Genomic DNA, 7,927 nt, shown 5'->3' on the forward strand with positions numbered 1-7,927 from the left:
ACTAAAGCCAGCCTTCATGAGTTTAAAAACACCCTTTGTATTTCCAGAGAAGTTTAGTCCTTATTCCTTAAGCAAACGTTGATTTACTGCTCTTTCTGGGCAGATTCTTGGGGTTTCATTGCTCTGCCTAAAGCAACTCATTTTGTGCCCCAAGTCTCAGGAACATGCATGTTGTCAGAAGAGAAGATATTAGTCCCCTGCAAGAAAAAGAAAGTCCAGAAAAGACAGCCATACCCATCCTCCAGGCTGGAAGCCTCCAGAAACTAGAGCTGGATGTCTTATGAACAGTGAGGGGAGGAGCACGTCTATCCCCCTCAGAAAAATCACCAGGCCTACCATCTTTAGAGATCTAAGTCTGGATAATCTGAGTCAATAACTCCGATCAAGGTCAAAACTCTCGCCTTGAAATTGTAGCAGAATCAAATAGTCTTTCCTTTGCAACTGCCCCCAGCACAGCTCCTCAGTATGGGAGGCTAATCCTGGGGTCTTGCTCTCTCACATACGTCATGAGGGGTACTCTGGAGAAAAGGAAGAGAAATGTGGTGTACATGCAATCATGGCTATGGCGTGAAGCAGACAGAGGGCAGCTGGCGGGAGGGAAGCAGAGGCACGAGACAGGAGTGCCCCAGGATGTGTGAGTGTGCTTGCAGATAAGACAGAGCACCTGCAGCCCCCCCACCCCAGACAAGGTGGACAAGTTTCAGCTACCCGCAACCCACCCCCCACCCCCCATAGTCTCCCTATCTGGGCAGCACAGCTAACTCACAACGGCCAACCTATTCATTCCTTTGCACGAAAGCATCAGTGGCTGAGCCAAGTCCAGACTGTCAGCACCCCCCACTGCCATGCAGAAAATCTACTTTGCAGTGACAAGGCTGCAGGCAAGGAGCTGGGTGAGGGCCCTGGTGAGGTGTCAGAGTCTGGACTAAAGGCGCACAGTGGGGTGGGGAGAAGCGGAAAGCATCCGAGGTCTTCCTTGCTCCCTCACTCACTATTGCCAGCTTTCGTGCTTATTTGTAGACATTTCTTTTCTTTTCTTTTTTTAATTGTTTAAAGATTTATTTATTTATGCATACAGACTGGGGTACAGGCCAGAGGTGCAGGGGCAGTGAGATGGTTCACCCGAGACAGAGTGGGGAGCAGAACAGGTAGATCAACGAAGTACACTGCTGAGGGGAGCAGCGGGCAGGTCAGGAGAGGTCTGCCATGCCATGTGGGTCACCTTCAGGGCCAGGGATTGGACTCATGCTGAGGCTGGCTTCAGTGCTGCATCTCAACCCGTTGCGCCACCAGGGAGGGCCCACTCGACGGACATTTCAATCAAGCTGAATAACTGGCTACTCCTCACACTTCCCCATGAAGACAGCTATTGATCATTCTATTCCTTCCACCTGGAATTGTTACAGGGAAGCCCAGAGTTGACTGGGCTGCCTGTCTGTGGGGCCTCACCTGCACACTCACAAATCAGTTATTCTGCAGGTACACACAAAAGAGTCAATAACGGGCTTATTTACAAAAGGGGAAAGGAATAGGAAACAACCCAGGGAAAGAGAGCGGGATACAAAGTAACTGGAATACCTTAGGGCTAGGCTGACTGAACACACCGGGTCACGCGGTCCGAAGAGCCATTTCCCAAGCGAGAGAGCAAGAGATGCAATCTCACCCTATTTATCCCCCAAATGTCCCAGAATTCCTGCTAGCTCTGCCCTTGGGTCCTCGCAGTTCTCTCCCTGGTGATGCTGGGAGTTGTAGTTTACAATCACTGGAGTAAGGTGTAGGGTCCAGAAAGCTGGAGTAGGGAGTGGGGTCCATAAGACTCCGCAGAGTTCCTTTAGGACATCCTTCCCCTTAACAGAATGTCTCCCTCGGCCCCATCTCCTGCTATTGGAAAGGTACCTGTCCATTATGGGTCCAGCCCAAATTGTACTGGAGGCCTTACCCAAGCATCCACTATGCGCCAGGCACTGTGCTACGTGCTTTGCATAATCTCTTACCTCTTTCCCCACCAGGGGACTAGAAGCATCTCCATTTTGCAGAGGAGGTAACTGAATGTCACCATTGGCCTCTGAGCTGAATGGACCGGGATGTCCCATGGTGTCCCTATTCTGCCTTAGGCTGTGGGGCACTTCCTTCGGTGCTCCCAGAGGAAGCTACATCTGAGGCCCTTCATTGGGCACCTGCTTCCCAAATCCTCTCCACTCGTCACCAAGCCCCACGGAGTCTACATCCACTGCCTCCACCCCCACTGCTGCCTGTGGCTAGAGTCCCGTCACGTCCCTGCCTCCTGCCCTGGAATCCATTTTCTGCATCACAGCTCAGGTGGCAATTCCAAATACAGAGCTTGTTCCTGACTATAATTTTTCACCACTCATCATTTTTGCAACTAGACATAATTGTTGAGCACCAGGGCTAGTCACCAACTACCCATGAAGGATATTGTGGTGTGTAACACAAAGCCTCTCCAGAGAGGCATCTTTAACCTGCAAACATATAGTGCCTACTATGCGCATCCACAGCTAGTTATGTTTTCTTGATTCTCCTTGAAAACAGAGTTCATGTCTATGTGTGTATTTCTGTCTGCCCACAGCAGAGCACAGGGTCTGAGGCCATGGCTCATGAGGACATTGGAGGCAGTCTCCTGACCCCCCCCAGCCGCCATCACTTTCGGGGAGCCCTTCCCCAGCGCTAAGACCCGGGACAGCCACTCTTGGCACAGGCAGCTTCTGATGAGCCACTGGGGAAAAGGAACAAGCTTAGAGGCTTCACAAGTGGATGCCAGGCTACCTTCCTGCCGCCCTCTCACTTCCCACCTCTCCCCCACTCTTCCTTCCTGCAGTGAGAATCCTGGTACACTGTCACCTCAACTACCCCAGCCCCAGGTCATTTCATCATCTAGAGGATGAAAATGGAGATTTTTTTTCTTTCCAGGTCTTAGAATTCACACGTCTACCAACTTTGTATGGAGAATGTTTGCTATTGGAGACAGCCTGGTAGATCTGGGGGGCCAGTAAGTGGGGTCTGTGCCAAGAGGGGTGTCCTGGGGGAATGGGCAGCTCAGCAGCAGGGAGTGCACACCTATGTCCTTCAGGTTTTCATCCTGGTAAGCATTTTCCATGCCTGCTAGGGGTGGGCACCTATCTGCACCTATCTTCAGGTGCACACATCAAAATCTGAAAATAGGCCCTCCCTGGTAGCACAACATGTTAGGATGCAGCACTGCAAATTGGCCACAGCCGCTTCAGTGTGACTTTGATCCCCAGGCCTAGTGGTGACCCACATGGCGAAGCAGACCTCTCCTGTCTCACCTGCTGCTCCCCTCAGCAATGTACTCTGTCAATCGCCCTGTTCTGCTCCCCACTCTGTCTCTGGTGAATCCTCTCACCGCCCTTTACCTCTGGCCTGTACCCCAGTTCTGTATGCATAAATAAATCTTTAAAAAATAAATGGAGGGTCCTCCCTGGTGGCACAGAAGGTTAGAGCAGAGCACTAAGAAGCTAAAGTCACTTCAGCATGAGTTTGATCCCCACCCTGAAGGTGACCCACATGGTGCAGCAGACCTCTCTGACCCGCCCGCTGCTCCCCTCATCAGTGTACTTTGTCCATCTGCCTGTTCTGCTCTCCACTCTGTCTCTGGTGAATCCTCTCACCGCCCTTTACCTCTGGCCTGTACCCCAGTTCTGTATGCATAAATAAATAAATCTTAAAAAATAAATAAATGGAGCTAGGCTGTGGAGAAGAAGTCTGGTTTAGCAAGGAACGCCCCCTGTGAGTATCTGTCACTGTGAATCCCTGCACTGAGTGCAGGCAGCTGTGGAAGAAGTTGGGAGAAGAAACACTTCAGCCAGGGAAGCCCCAACTTCAGGCCTCATCGCCTGTCATCACTGGCTCCCATTACACACCCAGGTAACTTCTTCTGCTTCTTCTTGGAACCTGAAGGACAGGGCTACAGGGAGAGCAATAAGAGGATGCAGCTACTCCCTCTAGAAGAGATCAGGGCTAACATACCCACTCCAGCCCCTCCCCTAGCCCCTTTCCTCCCTAGAGTCCTACCAGCACCTGCAAGCCAGGTGGCCAAATACCGAATCACAGCACGCTCCCAGGCCTCTGCCTTAGTTTCAGCTAGATCCTGTCCCATTGTGTCCCACCTTCCTTGCACGTTTGTCTCACCTGTTCCTGGTCACCCTGGCCCCTGACATCTGACCTCACACTCTATACCTGGCTCCACTCTTGGCCAGTGTGTCTGACTTGTGATAATGCTTGTGGATCTGGTCTTTTCTCCCTTTATTCAGGGTAACTTGCTTTTGTGTCCTAGACCATGTGCCTGAGGTGGTGAGAGCTGCTACACCAGAAGCAGCCTGGAAGAGCAGGTCAGGCCCTCTGAGGAGCTTACACCCTGGGAGCTGATGACAATGTCGAGCCTCTCAGTCTTTGCATCTTTGTTTGTAAAATGGAAATTTGTAAAGGAGGAATTCTAGTAGCACCAGGTTCATAAGATTGTTGAGCGAATGCACGGAGCTGATTTATATGTAAGTGCTGAGCCAAGCATCTGACCCCTACTAAGCACTCAACAAATGTTAGATAAAATAAGAAATTCAGCCCCAAGGCCCTACTGACCTTCATGAGTGAGAAATGGAGGCATACCACCTACACTCAAAACTGCAAAATAAAAAGTGTTCAGGATTATGGTGCCTTTCCATTCCTGGACACCTGAGATCAGAAGCAGGAGCCGGTGCTCCGGGGAGACACCCTCGGCTGAAGAAATGTGAACAACCCAGCACTGGGTGGAGGTCCACGAGGCAGGGGTTCCGGAGGCGGGGCCCATGGGGAAAGTGTTTGCGGAGTAGGAGTCCATATTCATGGAGCAATATTGAGCAATAGGGCTGTGGGGAGCAGGAGTCGGTGAGGCACAGTCTGAGCAGGACAGTCCCAAAGCGACACAGAGCAGGCAAGAATGCAGAGTGAACCCTACTTCAGACATCCCAGGCGTCAAGCTGCACAGGTTGCACGAGAACAAGGCGCAGACTCACCATGCCATTCCTGAGGAAGTCAGTGAGGATCATTAAAGGTTAAGCAAGCAGCACTCTCGGAATCCAGGTTAGGTACAAGGGACATTTTCAGTGTCACCTGCCAGGGCAAAACAGGCCCAGACACTGAGTTCAGACAGCGAAGCAGCCATCGCTGTGCTATAGGTCTATCACCTCCCTGCCTTCGGAGACGTCTGTCTTCCCCTTTGACCTCCAAGCTCAGCAATGATGGAAATGTCAGGACCCCCATCGGTCTCCAGGGAGGACAGCCCACTCTTCCCAGGGAGGCGCAATCGTTAGTGTCATCTCATTAAACTGAAACTGCTGCTGACTCAGGCTGGCGCTGCGGGCAGCGCCGCCCCGGCCTCTGCTGACCTCCCGTGGGAGCGCGCCTGATGAAAATGCCGAGATGGATGGACAGGGAAGGGGCCTGCTCCTGCCACGCACTGGGCTGCAGGCAGTTAGGGTTCCAGATGAGGGTGTCAGTTGGGGTAAAGTTTCATCTGCTTTCATAAGTCACCGAGTACAGTAGCTTAAACAAGTAAATGAAGGTGCTAACTTCCCACACTCCTGTGGGCTTCTCCATCACGTGCGGGGCTCCTCTTTCCCAGAAACTTAGCCCTTTGACCCGTTCAAACTGGAAAACTTTTTATTAGGGGCCACTAAGTGTCCAGAGGCTCTATGATAGGAAAGCAGACATGGAGCACGACTGACAGTCTATTCGAAAATGGCCAGTTCAGAGCTCGACGTGGCTGTAAAAAAGCAGACAAACCAACACTTGGACAAAGTAGCCCCATGTAATCATTTACTTCAGAAACACATATTAGGCCCACAGGCACTGAGAAGCTGAAGGTAAAAGCTCCAACTTGCACTCAGCCAACTCTGAGTCATGGGGAGGAAAAATGTCTAATATAATTTGTGCCATAAAGGAGACATTCGTGTTTTCTTTAACACACATTTATCATGTCCCTGAGACATACCCGTCAGTCGCCTGGAGACACCACAAGGAAGACACAGGCCCTGCCCACAGACTGCTGATTCCCAGAAAGGAAGACAGACAGAGAATTTGGCACCTGTGGTGGACAGAGCTGTGACCGCACAAGGACCCCTAAACAGGGGGGGGCGGGGGGACTTAGTAGGTCGACATCTTGGCACCAGGTGAGACCTCAGAACTCAGCAAAACTCCAGAGAATTGCACCCTTGATGACTCAAACTAAGTTTCTCTCAAACCCAGCTAAGAGTTGGCTTTAATTTTTTTTAAAGAAGACAGAAACATTATCTCTTGCGCACTGGATTTTACACTAAGATTTACCTCCACTCTGCAGAATTTAGCTCCAGAAAACAAAGTTCTGGAGCCAGAACTTTGAAAGACTCCCAAAGGCTCCTGCACCCCAGAATCCACAATCTCATTCTTGTCAACCAAGATCTTGATGGCTGTTGGGCTGTGGAAGTCAAGACTGGGTGACCTGAACCTTCTCTGCCTCCGAAGCTCTCCAAATGTAGGGTCCTCCCCTCTCCACCCTGAAGATCTTGTATTCAATTTTATCATCTCAATCGCCAGAGTATATTTGGTACAACCAAAATCACTATTAATTGAATTAGAGTCAATTTTCCTTTCTTTGATTTTTAAGGCCTAGAACAACTGTGGTTTATAACCCTAAATGGTGAAGGAAGTACTTTCTAAGCTATAAAGACTCATATAAAAATATGAGATGATTTTATTTTTATTACATGTACGATCATGTAGCAAGTGAGGTGGAAACCAAATATTACTGAATAAACAGTGTGCCCTGAACTGTGCTAATCACATTTCATATATTACTTCTCTGTAAATCTACCATACTTCTATAGGAAGCATTATTTTACTTATTTTACAGGTGGGAAACTTAAGTACAGAGAGGTCAAGTAACTTACACAGGGTCACACAGTGAGTCTGTTGCAGAGCCAGAACTGAAACTGTCCATATGAACTCTTTTCATCCTTCTCAAAGGATCAAAATCCCCAAAGACAATAATTCAGTCACCCATACACTTTTCTCAGTTAGACAATGCCAATTCATTTTTATTTTTGTGATGGGCACTTCATCTTATAGGATAGCTGACAGTTTGATGGTTACAAATAGTTGAAATTGTCTTAAGGTTTAGTGTATTGTAACCTCTGAAAAGAGTTTAGACAAATCTTAAGTGCCACTCATACTTATAGTGCCTTTATAAAAATTGTGTCCAATTTTAGTTTGTAGGGTCACATGTGATGCAACTAAAACGAGTGAAGAGATATATTGTCGATATGGATTTTACTGTGTCATGAGAAAAAGTGTCTAGAGGCCCTTTGAAAGATTTTAAATCATATTAACAGAAAGATGCATGAGGCTGGTGGGGCCGATGGCGGTAGACAAAAAGTGTTACCCGTTCTTCACTCCACTCATCCTTGCAGATGTGAGGTTGTCGCTATGTGGAGACAGTGCCAGGCATCAAGAGGGCACTAAGGACACATGGGCGATACATGTTTGCAGAAAGGGAAATTGCTGCATACATTTGTTATTCGTGGTTAATTTTGCCTACTCACCTTGATTAGGCCAACTTTATACTGTGTTTTGTTGATGTTGTTTGCCTCCTCACTGGAAAAACATCAGACACATTCCAATAAAGGAAAATCCTACATTTGATTGATACTCCTCTAAATGCTCAAGGTTATCAAAAAACAAGCAATATCAAAGAGAAAATAGCAAATATGATGCCTAAATAATGTGGGTGGGATTCTGGAACAGAAAAAAGAACATTTGGTTAAAATCAAGGAAATCAGAATAAACTCTAAACTTTAATTTTTTTTTTTTTTAAATCAGTCATGAGTGCCTGTTAGGTAGTACTGCCACTCCTGCCAAGCTGGGGGCCAAAAGGTTGAGA

The sequence above is a fragment of the Condylura cristata genome, unplaced genomic scaffold (assembly GCF_000260355.1).
Source record: "Condylura cristata isolate star-nosed mole 26May11 unplaced genomic scaffold, ConCri1.0 scaffold00013, whole genome shotgun sequence".
NCBI lineage: Eukaryota > Metazoa > Chordata > Mammalia > Eulipotyphla > Talpidae > Condylura > Condylura cristata.